This window comes from Periophthalmus magnuspinnatus, chromosome 6 (genome assembly GCF_009829125.3).
Source record: "Periophthalmus magnuspinnatus isolate fPerMag1 chromosome 6, fPerMag1.2.pri, whole genome shotgun sequence".
NCBI classification, from domain to species: domain Eukaryota; kingdom Metazoa; phylum Chordata; class Actinopteri; order Gobiiformes; family Gobiidae; genus Periophthalmus; species Periophthalmus magnuspinnatus.
In genome coordinates, this window is record NC_047131.1 from 6,254,700 (window position 1) to 6,266,228 (window position 11,529).

At 38.3% G+C, this 11,529-nt stretch overlaps 1 protein-coding gene across 2 annotated transcripts in view; it reads right to left on the reverse strand.

Annotated features, from left to right (window-relative positions):
- The window catches only part of peak1 (pseudopodium-enriched atypical kinase 1), a 108,849-nt gene extending 101,014 nt beyond the window's left edge, over window positions 1-7,835 (reverse strand). Inside the window, exon 1 of one of the 2 annotated variants that reach the window (XM_033968303.2) lies at window positions 7,634-7,835. The gene's annotated coding sequence lies outside the window, so the exon portion shown is untranslated. Of the gene's footprint in view, window positions 1-7,617 lie in introns of both variants that reach the window. The other variant, XM_055222740.1, reaches the window with a different exon arrangement.
- Between the last annotated feature and the right edge of the window lie 3,694 nt (window positions 7,836-11,529).

Genomic DNA, 11,529 nt, shown 5'->3' on the forward strand with positions numbered 1-11,529 from the left:
GGTATTTGGAGCAGAATTTGGACATTAGAGGAATAGATTGGATTATTTTGGTGTTAGATGGCACTAATTCAAACCCTGTTCATAATCATAAAATTAAAGCCATTTAAAATGAGATAAAACTCTAAATGATACAACCATACAAACTTTATATATTCCAGTCCATTCAGTCACTATTTAAGGCGAGTTGTCAGGCCCTGGAGCAAACACACTCTATGGATCACATGTCGACATAATGAAGATGATGATGATGTTGTTATGATGAAGAAGATGATGTGTTATCACTAATGAAGGGAAAAGTCACACTGTGAGACTGATGCCAGAGGAGTCAGTGTTTGCGCAGTAAAAGTCTAGCACTTCAGAGAGGTGCAGCTTCTTAAAATAGTTTCCCAATCACAGCTCTAAAGGATTACACAGTGTAGTATGTACCACAAGTTCACACGGACATGATTGACAGGTGGATTAGCCAATCAGAGACATGCGTGGATCGTCAGTATCAAAACAAACATCTGATTGGGCGGTTTGGTTCTGACTTGAGAAGTGACGAAGGCCTTGGGGACCAGACTGATATCAAATAAATAAAGAGAGATGTCGTTCGGGACTCACCAGACAAACAGATCCCAGTAGAGAGCAGTAGATTTGATTTTCTCTGCTAAATCCAACATGTTTCACTGATAACGTGTCCTCGGTGTGAGTTACATTTACTTTCAGATCTTACGTATGCAGTCATACTACTTCAAAGTGCACTGCTCACCTCAGGGGTCGCACCTGTCGCCCAGTGCGACCCCAACTCAGGTCAAAGGTCAAAGGAGAGAGGTCGTTACATGACTCTTCCTCCCTCCACAGTTTCATTTCAGTGCCACACTTGCACCGTGTCAGTCATATTGGAGCGAAATCCCGCATTATTTATGAAGGAGCACGTCGCGGTCGGCTCTGTTTACACTCAACAGGGATAGAGACATTTGGCCTGACAGCTTGACTACATTCATCTGATAAAGAAGCATTTGAGCAGGTTACAACAACCACAAAAATGAGTACATGTTTTGGCTTATTTTGGGAAGACTATGCTAGTTATGTTTTTGAAGTTCTCAAAGACTTGTTAAATACTTCCACATCAAAACACTAGAGCCTGAAGCTTGAACGGCATTCAAATTCTGCATTTACATTTTAACTGCTCAGAGACAGAACAAGGGCAACCTTTTCTATAAGCATATTTACATGTTTGACATTGTGTTTTAAATAATGACACACTGTTTAGGGCTGGACGACAAAAACATGACATTTTCCTCATATTAAACAATCACAGTTCTGCAAATAAAGTAAGTAAATGGTAAGACTCGGTAAAACATTTATTAAATCGATTAATTAAATTTGAAGTTCAAATGGATTAGTTTGGAAGAAAATCAATTTGTATTTTCTCCAGTTTCTTCTATTGGTGATTGAATTGAAAATGCACGAAAGGAAATGCACTACATCACAGGACGCCGAGCGCAGCACAGGGCCCTGCAGCACTGACCGCTCTGAAATCAGTGATGTCAAATGAAACGCTGGAGCTGTTTCATGAAATCGTTTATTTTATCTCATTCATAAAAGATTTCCCCCCAGTGGCCAAAGGGTTAAATATGACACTTCTGAAAACAGTCTTTTTTGGTTTTGACCATCTGTAGTTTGCAGAACATTTTTAGTGGAGGGAAAAAAGCAAAATGGCCCAGTCCCAGTAAACAGCAGAATGGAACTCTTTAGTAGTTAGTTTTGCCTCTATAATGAGTCATAGAAGTTATTTATTCAACCCTCAACAGCAGATCTCTTCTTGAACAGAAAAAGAACAAAAACTACAAAGAAAAAGAACCCATGATAAAAACTGACCCCCAAAAACGACTGCTCCATCAAACATTTACTGAACGGTAAGTCCATCGAGGCAAATCACATTCATTAAAAACTTGGTGGTTGGGGCGTCTTTCATCTCTCCACTGAAATGTCACTGCTTTGACCTGAATGTTCCACAGTATGACAGTATCTTTACTATGTAGCATACATTTAATCATATGTTTTATTTCTCAAGAATACCATGAAAACAAGCCAAAGAGTGTAACTTACATAGAAAGACAATGAAACGACAAAGGCCCGTTTTCAAGTCCACCAAATCTGAATCACCAACGGTAAATGGAGAGTGGGATTCAAACCACCAACCTTCAGATCAGTGTCCTGCTGGAGGGAATGCACAAAGGACTAGGCCTGTCCTGATGATTACTATATCGACTTAACATTCAATATATGAAATATATATATATTCTTTTTGGGGTCAGTATTTCTTATGTGTACTTTTTTGCACTTCTGGGAAATTTTTTGGGTTACTTTTTGGCTCTATGGGAAGATTTGAGCCTTAAAAGGTTGAACTAAAAACTTCTATGACCCATTACAGACGTGAACTAACTACTAAAGTATTTCATTCTGCTGTTTATTTATTGCAGCTCATGTTTTTGGTTTAACTGGTTTAAATCTGCTCTTGGTTTGTTGTGTCAATGGCATAAATTAGTTGCAATATTATCATTTACGGTCTATATTTACATCAGCAATATATCAAACTTCAGAATGTCTTATCGTGACCGGCCTACAAAGGACACCAAATTTAATCAAAACACAGCCCAAGATCTCAACTAAACACTCTGTTCCTGTTACCAGCAACAAAAATGCGCAGTATGTCCATGTTTTGGGAACCTCGGGAAGCCTTCAGCAAATATTTGTCCCCATCGTCACGGCAGCGGCATCTGCGCAGCTCTTATCAAGCGCTCATCTGTAAACTAAAGCATTCCAATAGAATCGTCACCAAATCTCTCTCTTTGTGCAGGCTTCACTATAAACAGGTGAAGTGTAACAATGTCTCAGTGGCAGGGTTTGTTGACACAGTCGGCTCCCCGTCGCTATCAAAACAAACGCAAAAAGAGCAAGTGAAATACTAAGCTCGTCTCATGTCAGGGCTTTTCCATTGTGTTCTACTGAGAGAAGGGTTCACCACAAGATTACTACTACTACTAGTACTTTTAAATGAGTACTTGTATGCCATGGCTCAATAGAATATGGTGAATTGGGATAAACTCGAATTGAAGATTTGTCATTTTGTCATTTTAATCATATCGTCATTCACTATTTCTCTGTTTAACGCAGCTGTGTGTTCATTTTCCCTCCAACTTCTCCAATTGGCTTGTTTCTGTAAGACTCCGAATGAATGACAGCTGGCTTTAACCAATCACAGTGAAACAGTGATTGGTGGAACTTTTAGAAGAAGATAACTTGGTAAAACATAATACAAAGTGTACCTGGATTTGTGATAAAATGTCAACTGTGATCTGGCTCCGAGACGTTTTTGATAAACATTTTTCAGCCAAATCTACCCCTAGAAATAATGTTGTTAAATAGAAATCAAAAACCTTGCATAATATGATCCACAAAATAAATGCTCTCACACCTGTTAGCATGCTGGCTATCACTATTGTTTTGATTAAAGTCTGAGGATGGAGTTATAAATAGGACATTAATGAAATCTAAGCCCCCCATTCCAGTTCAAAGATAAATTGTCTTTCCTAACCACTTCTTTTCTTTGGCTAAGATCTGTACCTCACTGTCTTCAAAGGAGTGATTAGTGGCTTTAAGATGTAGATGGACAGCAGACTGGAGTCCTGAGCTGCTCTTGCGACGGTGCTGGTCTATTCTCTTATGGACTGGCTGTTTAGCTTTATGTTACTGTTACATTATATTTGATTCCATTGTTTTGTTCCACGCTTAAACCTCAGTTCTAAGACTTTTCCTACATATTAATTTTTGTGATGGAACCGTTGTAAGAATCTGGACCCTAATGCAAAGACAAACGCACCAAAGTCCTTTAAATTTATTTAGAAACAAGGACAGACCATAGGTAACATTATAGAGAAAAGATGATCTGCTCCAGTATTAGCTAAAGAGATGAGAGATACTTTCCATCTGGAGTAGTCTTTAAAAATGCTTTACAAAAGGTCTGCTCTGTTTTTGTGCAGCCAGTCAGATGAAAACAGAGTTATTTTCATTATAACTAACTTTGCAGAAGAGATAAATAAATCATTAAAGCTGTATTTGTCCTTAATTCATAACTTGCCTCATTCACAAAGTTCATAAATCTCAAATTTGGAAAAGAAATCACATTTTTTCACACCCTGGTGGAAACTTCTGCTGATTTATGAGGAACACAAATCCTCCTCTTTAAACACGAGCACTGAGGCGCTGCTGTCTCAGTGTCAAAGCCGTCTATGGGGAGGTATTTAGCACACCCAAAATTATTTCATTTTTAAAAATCTTTTTGTTTCTTGGTTCAGCATTAGAACCAAATCATTAAACATTAAGTGCCACAGAACTGCAGAGTGAGACGTTTTCAATATTTTATCCCATGGCTGCTGGTTTCAATAAAAATACTTGAGAAACAGCTACAGCTACAGCTAACTCCATGTGGACTACGATTCTGAATAATGTACGGATCATGCATGTAAAATGAGATAAGCAATCCTGAAGCTATGTTTATTTGTATTACTTCATACTTGTGCTGCGTGTGAGAAGAAAATGCAGTATTCAATAGTTATGTTCAGAATATAACGATAACAATATTGGAAAATGTAATATATATTTTTGGCACAATCATTTCAGTTAAATTCAAACTAAAAATGTTCATTAATTTACTAGTGTCTTAAAATAAATAAATAAATAAATAAATACATACATACATAAAAAATGTTATTTCTTTGAGGTATTAACTGCTACCATATAACATATTTAGATCACCATGTTTCCTTTTATAGTTTTGAAAATGCTACATTCACCCAAAACAACATGTTAACATATTTAATAAGTTTCACTTTCATTTCTGGCACTTTCATTTCATTTCTGAGTGTCTCCAACCTTTGCTCCCTGCTTTAAGTCACTCCCCCCACAGAGCGCTATCACAACACAATCAACGCTAATGAAACTACTGCACATTACATCAGGTTTGTGTACTTATTGTGTACAGTTGTATGCCATGTTTTTGCATATTTATGGACAATTGTCATGTGAGAGCATGGGTGATGTAGACTTGTGGGCGGAGCATTGCACAGAATCTGACAGTTAACACCAGGGTTAGAATAATGTAATAATATCTGTATTTTCTTGTGATATTGATATCTTTGTTACTCTTTATTTCAATAACAGAATGTGATTTTCAGCATTAAATCATTGTACTTTCTTTTAATATCACCATATGACCTTATCTATGTATCTCTCAGTCTAAGTATTGATTAATATCTGATTTTCGATACTTTTAATACTCTACTATACAGGCCTATACTGCGCAGCCCTGCACCATACAACTACATGCAAGTCACCTCATATTTTATACTATGAAAACGGCAGGTTGTAGGCTCAAACCCCATTTGACCATGTGCGTGTCATTGTGTCATCAAGCAAGACACTTAACCCAGAGCAGCTGTGCAGTGTAGATTACCATTACCTCTACTACTGAGTCATTAAGACTGTGCACCTGTCCAAGTCGGACGCAAACCATCTGTCATTTCTTCTTCCTATATCCTTTTGATGAAAATCACTTGCCTGGAAAATTCAGAATGATCTCTCTGTATTTTTTATAGAGATGGCGATCAGTCTGGTCCTCACGTCCTCTGTTGAGTCTCAAGCCCAGTCAAACATGATCGTCCCATCATTTCATTTTCAGAGACACATGAAACTAAGGAGGTCATTGGTCACCTGTGATTTACAAATAAAATCTAACTCATCTCACCTCAGATCAGTGCTTTGTTTGTTGATTTTACAGAAATCAGTGATGATTTTCAGCCCCTGTGATATATTTTTTTCTTAATTTTTTGTTATACAGATGGACCATGCATGTCCCTGATTGGCTAATCCACCTGTCAATCACGCCCATTTGAAAACAGGGAGATTCACCGGTGCCAGACTCACATCTCCTTAAAGTATTGAAGAACTGTGTATTCTGGATCTCAGGCAAGAAAATAACCTCATCTATTTAATAAAAGGCAAATCAAAAACAAAAAGTACTGAGGCAGGGAAAAAACACTCCGTTCACTGGAGGAACAAGATAACAGCGAGTGAATACAAAGATTTATCAGGTCACTGCTGTGTAAAAGTACTCCATTTTATACTGTCAACTCATTCCTGATAAAAACCCAAAAGTGACATATTTCAGTGAATGTGTGTTGACAAAGACAACAAGGCAGAGCAACGTTCAGCGGCAAATATAACAAAAATGTGCAGTTAATAACTATGTTAATATGAAATCAAGAATCCAACATCAACTTGAACTGAAGAGTGAGAGCGGTGCAGACAGGAATCTAGTTTAAAGCACTGCCATTGTGCACCTTGGCAATACACTTCAGTCACAGTGAGCTTGACAGGAAGGGCATCTGGCATACAAACTGTGAAGCAACAATTGTAGACACTGCATTTTGCAAACATTAGCCTACATCAAAATTTAACCTTCCAATCTTGACATCTGCGTTCCAACGCCACAACCAGGACTTTACTTAACGCCGCACTATGTAACTTTTCTGGTGGCGTCTCCATGGAGATGTTATTGGTTTTCCAGGAATGTTCCACAGTATCTCATGAAACTTAGCGCCTTGGAGTAAGCACGTGACACCACAACCAAGCCAAGGTCAAATCTGTGGATAGGCAAATCTGCTCTTAAAAAAAAAAAAGTTTTAATTGAATACTGTAACTGTTTTGCCAGGATGTTACACAGTATGGCATTAACATTAACAGTGAGGCAAGAAAATGTGTCATAGTTCACCTTTAACTCCAGTAGCCATTCCTTGTCTTTACTGTTTTACTGTTTTATTACTGGATGATCAGGGTTATTAGTAGAATCCGTAATGAGTCTGCCAATTAAGCAACTTTGTTATTACATCATCACTGTCATTGTGGACTAATTACCACGTGCGTAAAGTGGCCAAATCATTCATTTGCTTATAATTAAACAGTTAAAATTATGTAAAAAGGCCTAAACAAAATGTCTATCCCACAGTTTGCATAGTTCTGTCCAACGTGTCCAAACCAAACAGCAACTTCTCCACCATCTCGTGAGACTTTAGCGTTTTTTGTGGCACATTTCTTGCGTTATTCTGTGTTTTAATCGCTCTGAAATCCAACACTTTCCCTCGTGCCCTGCAGAAGAAGACCCCTGGTGGTGGTGGTCTGCGCATTGGGAACAGACAGGCTAACAAACGCCACCCAAAACGCAATGTAAACAGTGCGCAATGGCCACTCGCGCAACGCCTTTTAAGCGCTAAAACAACTTATAAACTAAAACACGAGCAGATACGAACAGTCTGCGTGTGCCAAACGAGTTGTCTTGTGTGTTCTGAGTCTACTGGAGCTTTGACAGTAGCCTCAACGTTGCAGCATAAGTCAGCTACTTCTTTCTCCCCAAAAATCCAAACTTTAGTGTTGTGCTGCGTCTTAAATCTAGTTAGTTATTTAGGCACAGTTGCATAAGACACAGTAGGACCTCGCTAATAAGAAGAAACTTGTGCGTCACAGGAAAGTAAGGGGACTTGGAGCTAGGACACTTTCTATTTGAGAGAAACAGACCCGTGGCGAACTTTACCGTGCCTTTCCAGAGGTCCGCGTGCGTCCCTTCGATCAGCAGTCCACTTGGCAGCGCTTGGTTCCGTTGTAAAACCGCGTAGTTTTGAGGGAAATGCGCAAAATTCCGACGTCGCGGGGGTGAACTGTTGGAGTGACAGTGATTTTTCTCGCTCGGCTCCTCTCTGTCCTCTCTCTTTCTCTCTCTCTCTCTGCGTGTCTCCACTCACAGGCAGCAGTTGCAGTTTTTTCCAGCCTGGCACGGGAGCGCGCGCAATGGGATTCAGGGGCTGGACGAGCAGCGAGTACGCGCACTCCACAAGGATCACCAAAACTGAACCGGCATCACCACCACAACAGACAGCACCACCACCACCACAGACAGCCAGGACGATTATCAGCTCTTTAATAAGCAACAAGGTAAGTTTTGTCTACTGTCATTCTTGTACTTTCTGTTGCAACAGTGTAATAAATGTGCTAACCTTAAAGTTCCCATATTACACTATTGTCTAATCTATGTTATAATGTTGTTTCCTCCACAAAAACATCCCTGAAGTTGTGTTTTGTTTCATTCACACATGTTTAACACGCAAACCCTGCTTATTTAGGCATTAGAAAACACTCTGTTCCACCTTGTGATGTCATCATGTGGTAATACAGGAAGTACTCCACTGTGTTTTTAAAATCCACGAGAATCATCTGGATGATTTCAACCCTGGACTTGTCAATCTCTACTGAACAAAAAGTTAAAAGGTAGCGTTTAATTTGAAAACTACCAACTCATGACATCACAAGGTGGAACGGAGCATTTTGAGCTTTTGGAGGTGTAGACAGATTAGTCAAATATGTGTGAATGAAACAAAACACAACTCCATGTGTGCTAAATATAGGACCTTTAAATGTGAGTGGTGCCCTAACAAAAATGAAAGCATTAATATGTTCACTCCTATATATACACACCTCAAACATTTCTAAATATTTACAATCCAACATGCAGCTGTTTCTCAGTAATTTGGTCTGGATGTCAAAATATAGGCTGTATTTTAGTGTTATAATGACGCTATTGTGAAACTATTAGGTAATTGCAGCACAAAGCCAAGACTGAAGTTCGGTTTTATTTACGGACAGCTGACTTTAAGCGGAGATGATGATCTGTTCAGAGCCTTAATTAATAACAGTGTAAGATTTATTTAAAAGTTGTGAGTGAGGCGATTGTGTCGGGGCATCTGGTTTCACATGACAAATTCTTCTGGTCTTCTCCTTTCAGAGCAGTGAGGGGGAAAAAAAAAAAAAATCAAGTTGTACACACACATAAGGCTCATTTTGGTTTCTGTCATTTCAAAATCAAAATTCGAAAAGACGATTTTTTCAGACGGCATTTGCGTGATGCTTGATGATTTTTTTCCCCTACGAACAGATACGAGACAACAGCGCCATCTGCAGTCCGACTTCATCAGCACAGTATCCCAGGTGTGTGAGAGTAAAAAGGCCCCCTCATCCTGGTTTATAGTAGTAGTTTTTGTATTGCAGTCGCTTCCTTAATCCAGCTAGTGGTTACATAAAACTAAGAAAAAAGTTCCACACTTCACCTTTAACCCACTGCGCGTTATTAACTGCAATTTATTAAACTGCTTTTAAGATGATCCCGTTTTTTCTTCAGATACATTGTGAATAACTGGATTTCTTTTGTGAATCAAAAGGGCGAATTCAGTTCGGGAATGACTCAAATGTGTCTCCCCCCGTGACAGAGGCGGGGTCAGAACCAGGAAGAGGAGGAAGAGGAGAAGGAAGAGGAGGAGGGGGAAGAGGGCACAGACGGACGATGACTCCAGTTTTCCGGTGATGGTCTTTCCCTTCCACAGCTGATTAAATATGAGACATGTTCTATATGACGGAGCCATAGATATTTCAACAAGTCTAAGAACAAAAGGTGATTAGAGTGAGGTTATAGGTCACGTATGAATCAGGCTAACGGCTAATATGCTAAAGACGCTGCACCTCATTCTTACTGTCTTAAAAAACCCCATAAAAAAACAGACCTAGTTCATTTTAAACCGTTTCCAATGATCTAAAGTTATTCCTCACTTACTTTATGCATTCTGAACATCCTAATTATTCACCATGATGAGTTTCTAAGCGCTTTTCACAAAGTTCAGAAGCCAGAACGGGGTTAACTAGCATGCTAAAGTGCACTTCCTGATTCTTGAACAATAAAACACTTTATACTAGGGAACGTTCCAGGCAAAGTGATAAAATCTCCATGGCAACGAGTAAACTTAGACTTTACTCCTTAAATAAACAGCACAATATTTGATACATTTTAATAATTTATATATTTTATTAATTAAGATTTTAATTAAGATAATAATTTAAGTTTTTTTTTTTTATTATAGTTTAGTAACAGTGACCTACAGTTTGACATTTTTTAACAATATAAATCTGTATTATCTGTATTGAATATTATGGGTGTATAGGATGATGTGATGTCATTTGAAACACAGCTCTAGATACCATGATTGGATTTCCTTTTTAGGTTAGTTTTTATAATCCTTCATAAAAAATATTGCCACAAAACAGGATGTGCTTAATTCCATGCGAAGACAAACACACAGAATGACTTCCTTTGAACTTTGAGCTCTGTCCCTTAATGTTATTCCCAGACCGGACCAGCCTCCTCCTGGACCAGTCGGGAACGTGGTTTTTCATTTCACTAACGCAAACCTGAGCAGTGGAGTTGACCATTACCACTTTCTATACACACAACCTGCTCATAACTTATTAACAAATGCGTGAGATACTGCTTTTGGGTAGGAAAGTTGCCAAATACGTGTGAGGTGGTGAAATTTCGAGTAGGACTGTGAAGTTGAAAGTTACAGTGTTTTTATTCTTTAAGGACAGAGTGAGTCAGGTTTCCAGAAAGTCCTGAGTCACCCATTATAAGACTGAAAGTTAAAACTATTACCTCGTGTTTAAAATGACACAATATGTAAGCGCTATGCAACTCTTCCACTGCAGCGTCTGTCTCCAGTGAGATGTTACTGCTTTGCCTGAAATGTTCCGCAGCATGGCATTAAGCTAATCTCTACAAGTGTTTATAAATCCCCCCCAAAAAAATGCCTTGAAAAACACAAAAAATTCTTAATGTGAGTGAGATCGCCTTTTCACAGATCTGACCTGTCCTCTTCTGGTTGCGCCAGTTCCTTCACTCCATGGAGATAGATACGTTTAATGCCACACTATGGAACATTTCCTGCATAATATAGTATAATATGAAATGGAGTAAGCAAGTCTCAATCCCTCCACCAGAAAAGTTACATAATTCTTCTCTAACTAGACAACAAAAAGTGTATTCCTTCAACGTCTAGATTGAAATTTTGGCATCATGAACTGAAAACACCCTTTTTTTCAAATTATTTTTATTACAATTCAAATTTTTTACATTATTTTCCCTCCATCTATTCACTGGTTTTAGCGTCCTGTTTTTAGGTGACTTTTTCCCATTCAGAAGTTAGATTTTGTTTTGTTTTGTTAATTGCTACGGCAACTGTGCTAGATTTTCATCACTCTGAAACCCACGGAAATCCAATTTGAATGTTGCATGTTCTACCTGTGCTACTTTGATTTCACTCATTTATTTTACACAATACAAAATGCATGAATTTGGTTGTAGCTCCGACTTTTTTTTATGACATTTTCAATTCAAAAGATATAATATTCTGATTTAAATCTGTTACTTACCCTGATCCTAATTCAAAACCAATGGATAGAAATGTGACCTTTGACCTACTATGACCCCTTTAAGTTACTTTATACGATGCAGCATATCTCTTCAAGGCTGCAACAAAGAAAGCACAGATTACAAAATACTTGAATAGTTTTATTTATGAGTTTAAATATGTTACAGTCCTTAATGGTCAC